A 20189-nucleotide genomic window follows, 5' to 3' on the forward strand; every position below is an offset into this window, starting at 1 on the left:
ATGACGAAGAAGAAGCCTACGCCATGGCGCGGCACCGACGCAGCCAACTCGCCCTCCCCTGCCTCCTCCTCGGCCTCCTCGGGCTCCCGCATTGTGCCTTCGTCATGCGCGCCGACGCACAAGAAGAAGAAGAGGGCTACGAGCGGCGTCGGCGACGATGTCCCGGCGGCGAGGGGATCGTCCATCTACAGAGGCGTGAGCAGGTGCGCATGCAGTACTACTTTCTTGTCCACACGCGCCGTTCGTGTTCTTGTGTTTGATTTCCGAGAGGTGTTCTTGTGTTCCCTGGCGACTGTAGGCACAGAGCCTCAGGGAAGTTCGAGGCGCACCTGTGGGATGGGCATTGCCGGAGCACGGCCACGGCACAGAGCAGGAAAGGCAGGCAAGGTGAGACACACACACACACGCAGGCTTGGATTTCATTTTTCCTGCTTGGAGTAGTACAATTATTCTTCATCGCTTTGCTGTTTTGTGTGCTAGCTATCTGACATTCTTGTTCTTCAACTACTTTGTTTGCAACCTTGTGTTCGTCCGCCTCGGGATTTGCACGCATCCATATGTCTGATCGATGTCTCTTTGGTCGCTTCCAACAGTTTATCTTGGTGAGTACTACTTTTCAGTGCTATTATGATTCACAAGTTATGCCACGATGCGCATTGCTTAATTTCCTCAACATTAATCTCGAATTTCAGATTATTAACCACTTAATTATTCTTTCTCTGCATCATTAATACATGCACGGTTTGATTAGCAAGATCGTTAATCCTGTTTTATTTGCAGGAGCTTATGACACGGAAGAGGCCGCAGCTCGCACCTATGATCTTGCGGCGATCAAGTACTGGGGCTCGGACTGCCGCCACCTCCTCAACTTCCCGGTAAGTTCAGGAGCACGGAGCAGTACCATGACTCCGTTGCTAGTTCTGTTGAAGTTTACAGTACACTGAAACTTACCAGTATAGTATAACTGTAAGCGGAGCAGTAGGCTGGAATCTGAGACTGCGCTGCGATGAATGCAGGTTGAAGCGTACAGGCAGGAGCTTGAGAGGATGCGGTGCGTGACTCGAGAGGAGTACCTGGCCAGACTGAAGCGCGAGAGCAGCGGCTTCACCAGAGGCGCCTCCAAGTACAGGGGAGTAGCAAAGTACGCACGCACGCATTCCCTCAATCCAGCTGCAATCTTCTGCTAAATGATATGTTCGCATATGGAAAATTAAGAACGTTGCATCCATTACATTGCTACTGCCATTGGTCAATGCAAATGACATGTATGCGATGACAAATTCAGAACACTGCATTTCTTTGCTGACGAGAAACGTTATTGGCACCGCAGGCATCACGCCAACGGCCACGGCCGGTGGGAGGCGAGGATTGGTGACCGTCGCCATACCGCCAAGAGATACGTCTACTTGGGGACATACGGTGCGTCGTTCTCCCCTGTCCTTGAACTACAGCAGAATGTACGACTTTCCTGGTTAAAATGCATGCGCGCGTGTGTTCTCCCGTGGCTGCAGATACCCAGGAAGAGGCGGCCATGGCCTACGACCTCGCGGCGATACGGATGCGGGGCCTCGCCGCCGTCACTAACTTCGACCTCGACTGCTACATGGAGTACCTGCAGCCGCCCCTCTGCAAGGTCGACCCAGAGGTCCTGGAACCGGCGGCGCCAATGCTGCTGCAGCCCAAGATCGAGCCCATGGACGACGAGCTGGTGCTCCGCGACGACGTGGACCGCGTCTTCGCCGAGTTCTTGCAGGCGCTCGGCATGGACCCTGCCGACTTCGACTCCTGCAGGCACCGGCAAGCATGGTGGCCGGCTGATTACGAGGACGTGCGCGACCTGCCGGCAGACATCGTCTTCGAGGACGACATCGAGAGCGTGGTGTTCGACGCACCTGGAGCTTCTCAGGGTGGCGCGGCGGCGCCGATGCTCCGCGACGACGTCAACGACGTGGACCGCGCCGTCGCCGAGTTCCTGCAGGCGCTCGCCATGGACCCCGCCGACTTCGACGCCAGGCGCCCGCCCCTGCCGGCCGACGTCCGCTTCGAGGACGACATCGAGAGCGTGCACTGCGACGACGACGCCGCTGCAGCCGCAACCATCAGCTCGCTGGCGTCGGGCCGCTGGCGGTGATGGACGTGACGCTGCCTACTTCCACGGCGCATGCATCGCACGTCTAGTCCCCTCCTTGCTACCGCATGCGCACGTACGTGTCAGGTTTGTAGTTACTGCTAAGGTAACGTAGGTAGACTGTGTTTTGTTGGGCGGTTGTAAATGTCTGACGAAGTGCGGTTCATTTTGTTGATGGATGGAGTGGCACTGTGGCAGCGATGTCATGGCCGCCAGCCGGTTACTTGTAGCAGTGAACGTGCTAAGCTTTTGGTCTAAGCTTTCGGTATTTGCACCGTGTCGCTCGGTCCCGTTGATTTCACAATACAGAGTTTGTGTGCGTGCTTAATCATTAAGGCGCGACACATTGCTGCATCGATCGCGCAAATTTTTTGTCGCCAGGAAAGTGAAAACTGAATAAGTGCTACACTGGTGGTCACCGTCGGGTTCAAAGAAAGTGATTATGTGAGGGCACCTCGGAAAACTGCAACTTGTATCACAACCTCACGACCCCCGCGTTCCATCTCGTGGCGACATGCGTGAACCCTAGCACCGCCATCGGGGGGCACCTTCATCATTCTTCCTCTTCGCCATTGCCGACACCCCTCTCGGGGTCTCCCGGTGAAGCTAAGTCTTGGGGTGGCAACCCTAGTGCCATAGTGTCATTCTACCTGTTGTTGATGTTGGTCCTCCTCAATTTGTTTGCTGACGAGTTTCGGATTTCGGATATTTCCGCGGGAGATCTTCTCGGATTGCCTATCGGTGCCCCTTGATCTCTAGATCGTATGTGTTATGGTATGTGTTATGCTCATGCGTGTACATATCATCAGCCCGTGAGCGTTCAAAAGGGCAAGAGCGATGATTCGCTTGCGATCGACAATATGGGACATCTCAACATCTAGATTTACATGGTGTTGACTAAGGCAAAGAATGTTACAACCGATGTGATTAGAGGGCTAGAAGGTTTTCGTGTCTCATGTTGAGTTCGAGGCTGGTAAAGGCGGTAGGGGAAGAGGGGTCTTGGTCGCGATGAAGAGAGCATGGTGTTCGATGACTTGCAATAGAGGCATTGGCCAATGGGGCGGAAAGCATTGCATGACTTCTTTTGGTGGTGCTCATCCAATACCGAGTCTTGATTTTCGGGATGAGAACCCAAGGTATGACCTTCATTAGAGCATCTCCACGTCCCCCAAACCGCGTCCGGCAATAGCGCTAGATCGAGCGCTTGGGGGCCATCACGTGGTGCCGCTTATGGGGAGAGTATGTACCCAACTGCGTCCCCTTAACACGGCCACCAATTTTTTTTGGGTTTAAGGTATTTGAAGACACAACCTATCCAAATATACCACACAAATAAATATGTTTGGACATATTATTTTCAAATTGAAAGTTAATAAACAATAAACCAAATAAATAGAAGTTGGGCTAGATCAAGGCGTTGGCACATTTGATGTCTCTCCTTTGAGCCTACATAGATGCTCTACGAGATCATGTTGCAGTTGAGTGTGAACACTGGTGTCACGGATTTCTATATGCATGTCGAGGAAATCAACAAACTCTGCAGGCACCTGGTGATCAACCTCCGCAAAAGGGTCATGACACTCTTAGGGACCAACACGTCTGGCTCGAGTCTTGCGCGGTCATTATCGATGATCATGTTGTGCATGCTCACACAAGCTTGCATCACCTCCCACATTTGTTCGTGAGACCAGCAAAGAGCAGGATACCGAACAATAACAAATTTAGATTGAAGCACAACAAATGCCCGCTCGACATCCTTCGGGCGACTCTTCCAGCGCTCAACAAAGTAGCAATTCGTCTGACCTATTGGCGCGGAGATTGTTTTGCTATGACAAATGTTGCCCCGTGTTGGATAGATACCATTTGCTAGATAGTAGCCTTTGGTATATTATTGGACTTTGATCTCATAGTTGCATGGTGCAGCATGACCTTCCACAAGTTTGAAAAACACCGGAGAGTAATGTAACACGTTGATGGCATTGTGCGATCCCGCCATGCCAAAGAAAGAATGCCAAATCTAGAGGTCATAATCTGCCACAGCTTCAAGCACCACACTGCAATATCCATGACATCCTTTGTACAAACCTTTCCAGGCAAATTGGAATTTGTTCCATGACCAATTCATACAATCGATTCTTCCAAGCATCACAGGGAATTCTCGTGCTGCATTTTGAGCCATGATCCTAGGAGTCTTTGATTTAGTTGGTCCTCTAAATTAGTACTTGCCAAATTTTCCCACCATGGCTCGGCATAATTTCAACATGCATTCAATGGCAGTGGACTCACTCATGTGGATCAATGGCAGTGGACTCACTCATGTGGAGGGGGGGAGTGGCCCCCCACATTCTGGCCCGAGTTGGTGGAACCACCTGCGGAGAAAAAGGCGGCGAGGGAGTCAGGCGTCATGGCCGAGTCCAACGCATGTGAAATATTGCTTCAGAGGGGGGCGCCAATCTGAGCGGTGGTGGAGGGTTGGGAGGCGCGACGTGAAAGAAAGGCAGAAGCAACGGTGCAGACTGTGGTCGCTGGTAGGTGGGTACCCGTGTCGCTTTTAGTTGCGTTCAACGCCCCCACAACATCCCATGTGTAGCGTGGATGGCCTTGGGGCGCTGGACAACGTATTGGGTCGCGCCGAATCAAAAAGGGCTTTGGGGTGCGCGGCTGGGGCGGTCAAACATCCGGCGCGCCCCAAATCCCTTTGGGGTATGGTTTGAGGGAGGTGACTGGAGAAATTTTACCTAGCAGTGACTTCGTTGAAGGCATTGTTTTGGGATCTTAGACTTCCTCCAGGGTTAAAACTAAGATCTATTGATCGTGCGATGATGGTGTTTTTACATTGTTCCCTGTTTGAGGGTCTAGATTTTGGAGAATCTCTTTTATAGTCTAGGTGTTATCTTTCGTGGTGGTCTGTGTGCTGCTGCACGAGTGGATGTTCACCGTGGCGGGGATTTCTTCTTTACATATTTTATTGTTGAGGAGGCTAGGTGCAATTGGTATCTTTGCGACATCAATATATTTCCTTTGTTAAGAAAGCAAGGTCACCGCCATATGTAGAGAGTCATGTGCCTCTGGGTAAAAGTTTACCAACAGAAACTCATGGCATGCACCTTCTGGCGAGATGGTGTCATGTTTGCCCTTAAGGAACCTTTTGGATGCAAAGTATTTTTAAAAAGGCTTAGTAATTTGAGGTGTTTGGTTACACTAAAATACCATGGTTTTCCCAAAAATGTAATTATATTCGTAATATTGAAAAAGAGTTTTCGACCTATTCCCCGTGCCCACCCCCCCAACCAGGGTTTTACGAAAAGTAACGCTCCATTGGAAGGTTAGTATTGTCAAAATCGACTATTTTTCTTGATGTGTTTAGGTTTTGTGTCATATTTAGAAAGACGTGGCGGTGGTGACTCGCTAAAGATGGAATAAAGTCCTCCTGACCCGGTGTTGCGCCTAGCTTCGCTAGAGGGGGTGTGGAGGTTTCTATCCAATAGATCACTCTAGATTTGGTCCGTGTTCTTTCTGACTAGCTATGCTTCTCTTCATCGGTGATGGCTCCTACTCTCGTGCGCTGGTGTTTTGGGGCCTTAGCATGACGAGTTTCTGTATGTCTACTACAACAAGCTCTACTACGACAAGCTATGTCTGGCTCCAATGAGAAAGAGCGAGGTTGGCGGCGCGTCTTCGGCTCGTACGAGTGGTTGTAGTCGTTGCTTTTCCAAAGACTTTTTTTTTGTAGTTTTATTGTACTGTTCTTGAGGACTATGAATAAATTAGTGAACTTTTCACAATAAATAAAAAACAGCGCCGGGCTAGCCAATACCAAAAAAAATTATTTCCTAGTTTTATGAAAAGAGGGTCACACCTCTTTCTCCAATACTAAAAGAAAACCCACAAGTTTAGAGATACTTTAATTTTTTAAACTATAACATTTGTTACAGCCAAGCACCTCAAATTATTTTAGGATACGACTTTTTGGAAACTAACATATTTTGAGAAAACTTCAAAAATACCAAGCTACCATAAACTATCTCTTGGCCAAGCAATGAAATATCATGGTTCTGTACTACTTGGGTTTAATTATTCTTTGAGTGCGATTTTGCTATCAATTGCTGGAGTTTTTTTTAAGAGAAAGCCACCATGGCGTACTTTATTAATTGTGCATCACAAATACATCGTTCGCCAGCACACTTACAATAAAATCAAGAGGATCGTCGTGCCAAACAATTGGCACCTCTCCCTCCGAATGTCTAGCCAAAGTATGTGCTACCGTACTGTCTTCCCTAGGACTATGAAAAAACACAATTTCAGTAAAACTATGACACAACATCAAACACTCTTCATAAATAGCAGCAGCCGGACCTAGAGAATTTCCACCTTGATTCATCACTTTAAGAACATCCATGCAGTCGGAATTGACTTCAATCCTGTTGCTTCCAACTTGTCCTGCTAGAATAAGACCATCACGTAGAGCTCTTGCTTCTGCAGTTGAAGGATCAGAGATAAAAGGAATACCACAGCAGTTAGCTCCTATAAACCCCCCACTGTCATCTCGAATAATTGCACCAGTACTACTAGAGCCCGTGTCAGCGCAGAAACCCGCATCAACATTAAGCTCCACAAATTCTTCCGTTGGTTTTACCCATCCGTGCCTAATAATTTCTGGATTGTTGTTAACATTCACTGGCCTCCAAATTTTCCTATTTCGGACATGCTCCTCCTAGCATGAGATACCTTTCAGCGTGCCTGTTTTTTGGAAGTGGTGGCTTGTGTGTCTTGGAATATTTGGAAGATGTGAAACTGTCAACACCCGGATTTTTAAGTCCAGATGCCTATTATGCCATTCATCGCAATCCCAGGAATATTGTTTTTGCGAGACATAATAGATTGATATCACAACACATCATTCATTACAACACATAATCGTCTTACAACAAAGGATCACATGATCCAGTCTTAATACAACATAGTGGATCTAGAGATCCTATTACAAAACACATAGCGGAAGCGAAGTAGTAGCGGTCGTGGTCCATCTATTCCACAGAACAGCGTTGACGTCGAGAGTGGTCCTAGTTGTCGTAGACGTCCTGCTGTCCTTCTTCCGGGTTCTGGTACTCCTCTTCATAGTCTGGCCATTTGAATAGCCAGGGACAAAGCCATGAGTACTTTTAAAGTACTCGCAAACTAATACTAAAGTAAGTACTATCAACTATAGTAAGGGGGTTCTAAGCTCTAGTTTCATTTGCATAAAGCCGGTTTTATTTCATAAGCACTTTAGTAAACCAAAACCTCTTCATTTGCTAACTAACTCATGTGGGAACATTAGTGTCATTCCCACAACTCTGTTGTGATTCAAGTCAAAGTCACCATTTCAAGTTCAAATCACAAGTCACCCTTCACATGTCACATTTTTGAAAATGGTCTGATGACGGAACAGTATGGCCTTTCCAACCGTCCATAACCGTGGACGCGGCTATTCGAATAGATCTACACTCTGCAGAGGTCGTACACTTGTGCCACAACATTTGCAATAATCCGTCGGGGTTAAGCGGCCTCGATTTACCACACTCCGTGTGCGGACTACCAACCATAACCTTTCACTTACATACCCTAGTATAGGCACCTCTCCCCATGAGCTTGGCCTCCCGGTGAAAACCAGCGTTAACCCGGGAAGCTGCACGGGGCTTGGGCCGGACATTCACCTCGTTTCACGTCATTCCTCATCATTTCTTTTGTTGTAGAGGCAGCCTCCAGCCTAACCCCGATGACGCTTGTTTAGAGGGAACCCATACTAAGATACATAAACTTCTAGTTAAGCCTTACCCATTTTAGGTATTGTGGGGGTACTTGTAAAATTGGAATGGTATCGCATCCGAACCCAACCATCAGTTTTGGTAAAATTCACCAAGTCATTCACCAGTCATATTCACCTTCAAAATCTTTCAATAGAATGACTCATCATTCCAAGGTTTTCAAAGTCATTTCATTTCACAAGTTCCCAACTAGAGTAGTCACTTTTAATTTAGCACTGGCATCTATGTAGGAGGGGTGCTAAGTACTTTGCTTTGCTTCTAGGCTAACCTTGATACTCTTGTACTAATCCAGTACTAACCAAGTGAATCATAAATCAAAAAGTACTTTGATAAAACAAAAGTAAATAAAGCTTGTAAAGTAAAACTGGGAAATAGGATCATAGCATAAAGTAAATGGGTAATGCCTTGCTCATGGTGAGCTTTGCACTTTGCAAGAGTATTATCTTGCAAGAATATTAGCTTGTAACAATATAACTTGCATTAGTCTAGCTTGCCTTGGTTGGCGTATTGATCAAAGTGGTCTTCTTCTCCTTCTTCTTGGTAGAATACCTCCTCCTCTTGATAGTCTCCGGTACTAGCGTCTATAAACGAATACGAGGATACAATCACCAAACAATTCATTGGCTATTCCAAACATCACATATATTCACACACACTATTTTATTCACACAATTAATACAATTTGGTGCATTGGTGGTATTGTTTTGAGGAAGAATAATTTTCTCTCATTTTATATGTAAATGATAGTTTCCATATAGTTCTTGAGGAATAATTTCCTCTCATTGAATCTTCTTTAAGATTTAATTTCTCAAACCATCACACATGAATTTATGTTGACCTAAGTCAACCATTCATCCTCATCATTTGAGAAAATGATTTAAATGAGGTAGGGGTACCTCATACCACTTAATAATGCCTATTATGATTTAAAATCTCCAAGTAGTTCATGTGAGAGTATTTGACCAGGGGTTCAAACTTCATATGAGAGTACTTGGGACCAGATTTAAATGAAGTGAAACACTTCATATAATTTACACAAGTAAACTAGCATCACTCATTACTATTAAGTGGTTAAAGGTGTTGTTTTTCTTATTTAGGAAAAATAATTTCCTCTCATACTACATAAGGGGTTTCTTTTAATTACTTAGAGAAATAATTTCCTCTCATCATCTTATTAAGGTTTAATTTCTCTCATGAACAATATATGACCTAGGTTGACCAAAGTCAACCTCTTCATACTTATCATTTAAGAAAATGATTTAAATGAGGTGTAGCACCTCATACCATTTAATCCTAACATGGTAGAGATTTAATATCATCAAGCAATTCATATGAGAACTAAATGACCAGAGTCTCTATCTCATTTTTAAATGTTCATGACAAGATTTAAATGAGAGAGAAACTCCCATAGGATTTATTAATAGTTTTGGACAATATATTTGACTAGAAATAGCCATATGGTCCTTTAATTAAACTAGGCCATGATCATTCAAAGTAAGCATGGCATATTTTTGCAGAAACAATTAGTACAAGTGAAATGTGAATTATAGGAGTTGGAATTAACTAAAAAGCATTTTTGGTTGATTTTTAATAATTATTCTAAGTCACAAAAGTCCCTGATTTGTTTATTTTGCTACTTTAATTATATAATAGATCTAGGGTTCAATCTAGTGGCATTGTGTAGATAAAATCCTAAGATTTCCAAATATATAAAATTTGTAAAATTTGGCCAAGTATATTTGGAGTTATTAAATTTTTAGCAAGGCATCTGATAGCAATACACAGAAAAAATAATAAAACGAGATTTGAATTTAACCGGAGGGCGGGAAAAGGAGTGGGCCGGCCCAGCATGCGGCCTGGTCCGCGCTGCATGGCGCATGCACGCGGCCAGCGTACGGGGCGCACAGGGCGTCGGATCAAGATCCAACGGCGCTGGGCCGTCGTGTTCCTCCCGATTCTGCAACCTTGCGGGGGCTCTAACTTTTGCCTCGGAGCTCGGATTACGGCGGGGTTGGGTGCGTTGGAAAGGTCTTTCCAAGGGCTACAACTTTGGTATAGGTGTTGGAGGCTATGGTGGCAAATATCTGGGCGGCTTTGAGTGTGGCCGCCGGGTGCACGCCGGCGAGCTTTGGCGCCGGGGAGAGGTAAAGAGGGGAGAGGAGCGGTGCTAGGAGGGAGGGGAGGATGCTGTGGGATGGTGTGGTGAAGTCCAGAGGTGCAGGGGGGTTTATATAGCGGCTGGAGGAGCGGGGCGCGACGGGACCGGCATGGTGGCGACGTCACGGTGCACGGCGGGCATGGGCTTCTCCGGCACTGCTGCTGCGTCAGGCGGTGAGCTCATGAGTAGGTGATGACGCGTGAGTAGTGGCGCGGTCGATGGCGTAGTGTGCAGGGCGCACCGGGTCAATGCCGACGTCGGCGTCCTTCCAAGACGTCGCGTCGTGGCGTCGTCCTGGGGCGCGCAAGGGCCAACGGTCGTGTCTGGCAGTGGTGCGGGACCAAGGGAGAGCTGGTGGCGCAAGGTGACGCGATGGAACGCAGTGTGCACGCGGGAACGGGGTGGCCACGGGTTGGTGATCAAGTGACATGGCATGAGTGTTGTGGTCAAGTCTTTGCTCTCCTCCACCAAGGACCATGTCTGGCAGGTGTCTAGGGTCCAGGGGACTGTAGGTGACATGGTGAGAGGGAGGGAAAAGGGCCAGGGCATGTGGGTGCATGGTGGTGACTATGTGAGTGGCATGGTGTGACATGGGCTATGCTATGCTTCTCCTGAGCTCAACCTTGGCATGGTGGGGGTCAGTGAGGTGAGGGAAGCTTATTTGACAAGGTGAGGGTGACTAGAGAGGGAGGAGGACAAGGGTTGGCATGTGATGTCATTTGGAGTGGCATGGTCATGTCTTGGCATTTTTTTGTGCAAAATCTTTATCCCTGGGTCCATGGCTTGGTCAAGTGGGGTGAGTCCAGGTGAATTGACAAGGTGAACAAGTGGAGAGGGGTCTAGAGCATGTACATCTAATATTTGTCAAAGTATATGTGACATAAGACAAGATTCTTGGGCATGGTGGTGATGGGAGGTGACCATGTACTTGGTGAGGTCATGCTAGGTGGGTTTGGGCACCAGGTAGTGTGGATGAGCACAAGGGAGAGAGAGGTGAGGTGATAGGAGAGTGGGTGGAATAGTGGTTGTACCTCTATGGCATTGAATTGATTCTTTGCTATGGTCTCATGTGTGATGACTTTTGACCAATTTTTGTGATGGATGGGTTCTAAATGATGTTGGGCAGCCATGTATGGCATTGGTTTGAGATTTGGAATGGATTTGTGAAAATCCTAAATTTTGAGGAATCTAGAATTTGTTTCAAAGTGGCATTTTGGTTTGACTATTGTGAACAATGGTCAAAGATCTGGTCAAAGTGGTCAACATCAAAAGTGTTCATATTGATGAGGTCTTGGATGAGGTGCAAAAAGTTGAGAGGGTTTGGTTTGAGAATCTCCTAATAAAAGGGCTCAAAGTGGGTATGATATTAAAAATGTCAATTTTGACCATTAGTGTATGTAAGCTCATTTTGATTTCATATTTGATTTGAGTTGAGTTTCTTTGGTTCCAAAAGTGTTAATAAGTGTTTATTACCCATTTCCAACCAATGGGGCAAGCCAAAAGGGTCTAGGTTAAAGATTTGCAAAATTGGCCATAACACATAAGAGGTGAGGTGTCAAATTTTATTATTTTTGTAAATTGTCCCCCTTGCTTTACTTGGGCATGGGTTAGGGTCAATTTAGTGTTAGATTAGGTTTAGATATGGTTTCACACCATTTAGTCAAGGTAGAAGTGCATAGGTCAAGATTTGGGGAAATGGCTATGTGGCACATATGCCCCTATGCATATGTGGCATTTGATTTTTAATTTGATTGTTCTTGGCCCATTTGATATTGTTGAGTGTTGAAATGGTATATAGGAGTGATCCAACCATTCACCACAAGTCTTAGGGTCAAGATCCTCAAATTCACAAATTTGCATTTTACTCTCATATGCCTCTATGGCATTTTTAGTTTCTTTTTATTTTCTTTGGTTTCAACTTGGAGTGGGTTTGATAAGTACTAGATAAGGTTTAGGAAGGTTTTCCAAACCTCTAAACAAAGTGGAAAGGTCTAGGGTAAAGTTTTATAAAAATAGCCATAGGCACATGTGCCTTTTTCTTATTTGAATTCTTTTTATTTTATTTTAACTTGGATGGAAAAAGGGGGTGTGAGATTTAGGGTTTAAGATTATTTCAAAAACTAATTTAAACAAGCAATCATGGCAATAGCACAATAATTAAACAAGATCTCTATGGATCAACTTAATTTAATAAAAGTTTTTGTTGGTTCCAAAATTTGGAACTAGGGAAATTCATTTTGTTTGTTTTGAAATTTTTGGGATGTTACAAACCCTTCCCCTTAAACAAATCTCGTCCCGAGATTTTAAGAAAAGTTAGGTTCCTAAGAAAGATTGATCAGTGAGATTAACAGGGGAACATACTTGGCATGGTCTGGGGTGCTTCCTGGGCTTCATTGGCAGTCATGTGGTAGAAACGGCCGTTGTTGTTGTTCTGATTCCTTCTTCCGGCAAAGCGGCGCTGTTGCTGAGCAGGTGCTGCGGTATTGGCGGCAATCCTGGCAAGCTTCTTGGGGCACTCATTGGAGAAGTGACCCACAACTCCACATTCATAGCAGTTGACGGTGGACTTGTCTTTGGGGTTGATGGGGGTAGCATTGCTTCCAGTCCTCGGGGCAGTATTGGGGTTGTTGTTGTTACCATTGGGGTGGTTGTTGTTGGGACGGTTGTTGTTCTTGTTGTTGTTCCCTCCGGGCTTCGGGGGTCCTCCGTTGTGGTTGGTGTAGTTGGGGCCATCTGAACATTGAGGTATATGATAAGATAAGAGGGAAATTTCTATGGTTTGTTTTGGTAAGTTTGAAAGGTTCACAATATTGAAAATTTTGAGTAGTGTTGCGGGGGTAAAAACCAACAACACTTTTTCATTCATACCAAGCATCACACATTACAAATCTAACACACCGTTGGTTTGAAGAACCATTCATCGCTCTACGATACAAGGGGGATCCTGATACAACTCACACCTACTTAAGTGCTTGGGTGATACTACTCTTCAGGGGGATTCTTTGTCTTCACGGGTGAGGTGCTTGGCGAGAGGCGAGGGCGTTGTCCAAATCCCAGCGGGTTTTGTACTGCCTGAAGTCCTGAGGTGCTTCATAGGGGTTCATCTTTGGTTGTGGTGGGGGCATGGTCATCGGTCTTCCCATGGAGTCATGTCTTGGGTAGTAGATGAAGCGAGTGTTCTTGATCTTGTTCTCATTTTGTCCACACAGACGGGAAATTGCTTCTTGCATAGCTTTGTCTAGTCCTTCCTTCCAAGTGTTTCCCGTTACAGAAAACCATATGGTTTCCCATACCGGGGCATCAAGCTTCCTTCGTAGATCAGTAGAAACGTCCCATCGAGGTGGTTCTCCTAACGGAGCCTTGAGGGGTATTCCGAAGAACTCGGGATACGGGTGTCCTAGATAGTCCACTAGTTGCTTCAACTCCTTTTCGAACCTTGGGTCGCCTCCGGAACCAAGCTGATAGGACTCCCATTGGTACTTCATCTGTGAGCAATTAGGATAAGTAAGTTAAAGAAGTAGTCAAGTGTGCAACATTTTAGGTAGGTTTGTAAAGAAAGTAAAGTATAGATTTCTCATTTTTGCAAAAGATCTCAAGGATAAGAGTAAGAATAAGTTTTCATAGATATTCACTTCATTGGTTTTGAAACTAAGTTTTTCAGACGTCCATTCTAACTAGGGTCTCCTAAGGTCAACAATGGCTCTGATACCAACTTGTCAACACCCGGATTTTTAAGTCCAGATGCCTATTATGCCATTCATCGCAATCCCGGGAATATTGTTTTTGCGAGACATAACAGATTGATATCACAACACATCATTCATTACAACACATAATCGTCTTACAACAAAGGATCACATGATCCGGTCTTAATACAACATAGTGGATCTAGAGATCCTATTACAAAACACATAGCGGAAGCGAAATAGCGGTCGTGGTCCATCTATTCCACGAGCAACCGTTGACGTCGGGAGTGGTCCTAGTTGTCGTAGACGTCCTGCTGTCCTTCTTCCGGGTTCTGGTACTCCTCTTCATAGTCTGGCCATTTGAATAGCCAGGGACAAAGCCGTGAGTACTTTTAAAGTACTCGCAAACTAATACTAAAGTAAGCACTATTAACTATAGTAAGGGGGTTCTAAGCTCTAGTTTCATTTGCATAAAGCCAGTTTTATTTCATAAGCACTTTAGTAAACCAAAACCTCTTCATTTGCTAACTAACTCATGTGGGAACATTAGTGTCATTCCCACAACTCTGTTGTGATTCAAGTCAAAGTCACCATTTCAAGTTCAAATCACAAGTCACCCTTCACATGTCACATTTTTGAAAATGGTCTGATGACGGAACGGTATGGCCTTTCCAACCGTCCATAACCGTGGACGCGGCTATTCGAATAGATCTACACTCTGCAGAGGTCGTACACTTGTGCCACAACATTTGCAATAATCCGTCGGGGTTAATCGGCCACTGATTTACCACACTCCGTGTGCGGACTACCAACCATAACCTTTCACTTACATACCCTAGTATAGGCACCTCTCCCCATGAGCTTGGCCTCCCGGTGAAAACCAGCTGTTAACCCGGAAGCCGCACGGGGCTTGGGCCGGACATTCACCTCGTTTCACGTCATTCCTCATCATTTCTTTTGTTGTAGAGGCAGCCTCCAGCCTAACCCCGATGACGCTTGTTTAGAGGGAACCCATACTAAGATACATAAACTTCTAGTTAAGCCTTACCCATTTTAGGTATTGTGGGGGTACTTGTAAAATTGGAATGGTATCGCATCCGAACCCAACCATCAGTTTTGGTAAAATTCACCAAGTCATTCACCGGTCATATTCACCTTCAAAATCTTTCAATAGAATGACTCATCATTCCAAGGTTTTCAAAGTCATTTCATTTCACAAGTTCCCAACTAGAGTAGTCACTTTTAATTTAGCATCGGCATCTATGTAGGAGGGGTGCTAAGTACTTTGCTTTGCTTCTAGGCTAACCTTGATACTCTTGTACTAATCCGAGTACTAACCAAGTGAATCATAAATCAAAAAGTACTTTGATAAAACAAAAGTAAATAAAGCTTGTAAAGTAAAACTGGGAAATAGGATCATAGCATAAAGTAAATGGGTAATGCCTTGCTCATGGTGAGCTTTGCACTTTGCAAGAGTATTATCTTGCAAGAATATTAGCTTGTAACAATATAACTTGCATTAGTCTAGCTTGCCTTGGTTGGCGTATTGATCAAAGTGGTCTTCTTCTCCTTCTTCTTGGTAGAATACCTCCTCCTCTTGATAGTCTCCGGTACTAGCGTCTATAAACGAATACGAGGATACAATCACCAAACAATTCATTGGCTATTCCAAACATCACATATATTCACACACACTATTTTATTCACACAATTAATACAATTTGGTGCATTGGTGGTATTGTTTTGAGGAAGAATAATTTTCTCTCATTTTATATGTAAATGATAGTTTCCATATAGTTCTTGAGGAATAATTTCCTCTCATTGAATCTTCTTTAAGATTTAATTTCTCAAACCATCACACATGAATTTATGTTGACCTAAGTCAACCATTCATCCTCATCATTTGAGAAAATGATTTAAATGAGGTAGGGGTACCTCATACCACTTAATAATGCCTATTATGATTTAAAATCTCCAAGTAGTTCATGTGAGAGTATTTGACCAGGGGTTCAAACTTCATATGAGAGTACTTGGGACCAGATTTAAATGAAGTGAAACACTTCATATAATTTACACAAGTAAACTAGCATCACTCATTACTATTAAGTGGTTAAAGGTGTTGTTTTTCTTATTTAGGAAAAATAATTTCCTCTCATACTACATAAGGGGTTTCTTTTAATTACTTAGAGAAATAATTTCCTCTCATCATCTTATTAAGGTTTAATTTCTCTCATGAACAATATATGACCTAGGTTGACCAAAGTCAACCTCTTCATACTTATCATTTAAGAAAATGATTTAAATGAGGTGTAGCACCTCATACCATTTAATCCTAACATGGTAGAGATTTAATATCATCAAGCAATTCATATGAGAACTAAATGACCAGAGTCTCTATCTCATTTTTAAATGTTCATGACAAGATTTAAATGAGAGAGAAACTCCCATAGGATTTATTAATAGTTTTGGACAATATATTTGACTAGAAATAGCCATATGGTCCTTTAATTAAACTAGGCCATGATCATTCAAAGTAAGCATGGCATATTTTTGCAGAAACCATTAGTACAAGTGAAATGTGAATTATAGGAGTTGGAATTAACTAAAAAGCATTTTTGGTTGATTTTTAATAATTATTCTAAGTCACAAAAGTCCCTGATTTGTTTATTTTGCTACTTTAATTATATAATAGATCTAGGGTTCAATCTAGTGGCATTGTGTAGATAAAATCCTAAGATTTCCAAATATATAAAATTTGTAAAATTTGGCCAAGTATATTTGGAGTTATTAAATTTTTAGCAAGGCATCTGATAGCAATACACAGAAAAAATAATAAAACGAGATTTGAATTTAACCGGAGGGCGGGAAAAGGAGTGGGCCGGCCCAGCATGCGGCCTGGTCCGCGCTGCATGGCGCATGCACGCGGCCAGCGTACGGGGCGCACAGGGCGTCGGATCAAGATCCAACGGCGCTGGGCCGTCGTGTTCCTCCCGATTCTGCAACCTTGCGGGGGCTCTAACTTTTGCCTCGGAGCTCGGATTACGGCGGGGTTGGGTGCGTTGGAAAGGTCTTTCCAAGGGCTACAACTTTGGTATAGGTGTTGGAGGCTATGGTGGCAAATATCTGGGCGGCTTTGAGTGTGGCCGCCGGGTGCACGCCGGCGAGCTTTGGCGCCGGGGAGAGGTAAAGAGGGGAGAGGAGCGGTGCTAGGAGGGAGGGGAGGATGCTGTGGGATGGTGTGGTGAAGTCCAGAGGTGCAGGGGGGTTTATATAGCGGCTGGAGGAGCGGGGCGCGACGGGACCGGCATGGTGGCGACGTCACGGTGCACGGCGGGCATGGGCTTCTCCGGCACTGCTGCTGCGTCAGGCGGTGAGCTCATGAGTAGGTGATGACGCGTGAGTAGTGGCGCGGTCGATGGCGTAGTGTGCAGGGCGCACCGGGTCAATGCCGACGTCGGCGTCCTTCCAAGACGTCGCGTCGTGGCGTCGTCCTGGGGCGCGCAAGGGCCAACGGTCGTGTCTGGCAGTGGTGCGGGACCAAGGGAGAGCTGGTGGCGCAAGGTGACGCGATGGAACGCAGTGTGCACGCGGGAACGGGGTGGCCACGGGTTGGTGATCAAGTGACATGGCATGAGTGTTGTGGTCAAGTCTTTGCTCTCCTCCACCAAGGACCATGTCTGGCAGGTGTCTAGGGTCCAGGGGACTGTAGGTGACATGGTGAGAGGGAGGGAAAAGGGCCAGGGCATGTGGGTGCATGGTGGTGACTATGTGAGTGGCATGGTGTGACATGGGCTATGCTATGCTTCTCCTGAGCTCAACCTTGGCATGGTGGGGGTCAGTGAGGTGAGGGAAGCTTATTTGACAAGGTGAGGGTGACTAGAGAGGGAGGAGGACAAGGGTTGGCATGTGATGTCATTTGGAGTGGCATGGTCATGTCTTGGCATTTTTTTGTGCAAAATCTTTATCCCTGGGTCCATGGCTTGGTCAAGTGGGGTGAGTCCAGGTGAATTGACAAGGTGAACAAGTGGAGAGGGGTCTAGAGCATGTACATCTAATATTTGTCAAAGTATATGTGACATAAGACAAGATTCTTGGGCATGGTGGTGATGGGAGGTGACCATGTACTTGGTGAGGTCATGCTAGGTGGGTTTGGGCACCAGGTAGTGTGGATGAGCACAAGGGAGAGAGAGGTGAGGTGATAGGAGAGTGGGTGGAATAGTGGTTGTACCTCTATGGCATTGAATTGATTCTTTGCTATGGTCTCATGTGTGATGACTTTTGACCAATTTTTGTGATGGATGGGTTCTAAATGATGTTGGGCAGCCATGTATGGCATTGGTTTGAGATTTGGAATGGATTTGTGAAAATCCTAAATTTTGAGGGAATCTAGAATTTGTTTCAAAGTGGCATTTTGGTTTGACTATTGTGAACAATGGTCAAAGATCTGGTCAAAGTGGTCAACATCAAAAGTGTTCATATTGATGAGGTCTTGGATGAGGTGCAAAAAGTTGAGAGGGTTTGGTTTGAGAATCTCCTAATAAAAGGGCTCAAAGTGGGTATGATATTAAAAATGTCAATTTTGACCATTAGTGTATGTAAGCTCATTTTGATTTCATATTTGATTTGAGTTGAGTTTCTTTGGTTCCAAAAGTGTTAATAAGTGTTTATTACCCATTTCCAACCAATGGGGCAAGCCAAAAGGGTCTAGGTTAAAGATTTGCAAAATTGGCCATAACACATAAGAGGTGAGGTGTCAAATTTTATTATTTTTGTAAATTGTCCCCCTTGCTTTACTTGGGCATGGGTTAGGGTCAATTTAGTGTTAGATTAGGTTTAGATATGGTTTCACACCATTTAGTCAAGGTAGAAGTGCATAGGTCAAGATTTGGGGAAATGGCTATGTGGCACATATGCCCCTATGCATATGTGGCATTTGATTTTTAATTTGATTGTTCTTGGCCCATTTGATATTGTTGAGTGTTGAAATGGTATATAGGAGTGATCCAACCATTCACCACAAGTCTTAGGGTCAAGATCCTCAAATTCACAAATTTGCATTTTACTCTCATATGCCTCTATGGCATTTTTAGTTTCTTTTTATTTTCTTTGGTTTCAACTTGGAGTGGGTTTGATAAGTACTAGATAAGGTTTAGGAAGGTTTTCCAAACCTCTAAACAAAGTGGAAAGGTCTAGGGTAAAGTTTTATAAAAATAGCCATAGGCACATGTGCCTTTTTCTTATTTGAATTCTTTTTATTTTATTTTAACTTGGATGGTAAAAAGGGGTGTGAGGTTTAGGGTTTAAGATTATTTCAAAAACTAATTTAAACAAGCAATCATGGCAATAGCACAATAATTAAACAAGATCTCTATGGATCAACTTAATTTAATAAAAGTTTTTGTTGGTTCCAAAATTTGGAACTAGGGAAATTCATTTTGTTTGTTTTGAAATTTTTGGGATGTTACAGAAACGATCTTATTTTCCAAGAAATTCCACCCTCGTTTGTTCGCTGGAGAATAGGGTTTCGAAGTGATCTTTGGTGCATCAGTTCAGAATTAAGGCGGCTGCAGATCAACCTCTTCTTGACTAGGTGCTATCTGTTCTAGTTCGGGTGTTTTTTCTTGTTCATTTTTTCCTCCTTGTTGTAACTTCTTATACTTTGGACACTTTGTCCCTGTACAGTTCGGGTGTTTATTTCTATCTATAAAATTACATCGTAGGGGATTCCTCTACAGTAAAATTGTCAAATAAAATTAAAACAGAGCTAGGCTGGGACTCCGTTCCATTTTTGAAATTTCTGGTAAGTTCACTAAGTAATTCTCATCGTCCACCTACGGAGGATGTGTTTAAATAATTGTGATGATGAGATTTAGAGAAGTGCATAGTTGAGGAGGAGAAAGTTTGCATCTACAAGGAAAGAATGTAGTACAGTTTTTTTATTCTCCGAGATTTACTGAAGTTCTTGATACATGGTTTTTAATGAGGAAATTCATGCAATGCGGCTTAAATGCAAGTATGATTTCCCCATTTACTATGAGTAGCAGTCCAAGGGTGTGTTAGGAACCTACCTAACCCCTGAGGGGAAGGGGGGGGGGGGTCTTTCCCCTATGTTAAGAGAGGACATGTGAACTCCTTCTGTAACATGATTGATAGACCTATACATATTTATAAAGAGAATCCTAATGTTCCTCTTATATGTATTTCTTGTATAATTTTCATGTTCATTCATTGTATTGCTCCATTCTAGTGGTACACTATCAAACTTGTACCTTCTTAAATGCATTGGTAGAACACCTAACGTCTCCATGTAATCTTCCAAAGTAATGTAACGTACTGAATGCTATAGGAAGGACCAATTATAATTTATATGAGTATTTCTATATGTTTTGGATAAAGACAATTTCTTATCT

The 20189-nt window shown here is 44.3% G+C and overlaps 1 pseudogene; it reads left to right on the top strand.

Annotated features, from left to right (window-relative positions):
* Positions 1–2131, top strand: LOC124696243 (annotated as a pseudogene).
* Positions 2132–20189: the final 18058 nt, after the last annotated feature.

This window comes from Lolium rigidum, chromosome 3 (assembly GCF_022539505.1).
Source record: "Lolium rigidum isolate FL_2022 chromosome 3, APGP_CSIRO_Lrig_0.1, whole genome shotgun sequence".
NCBI classification, from domain to species: domain Eukaryota; kingdom Viridiplantae; phylum Streptophyta; class Magnoliopsida; order Poales; family Poaceae; genus Lolium; species Lolium rigidum.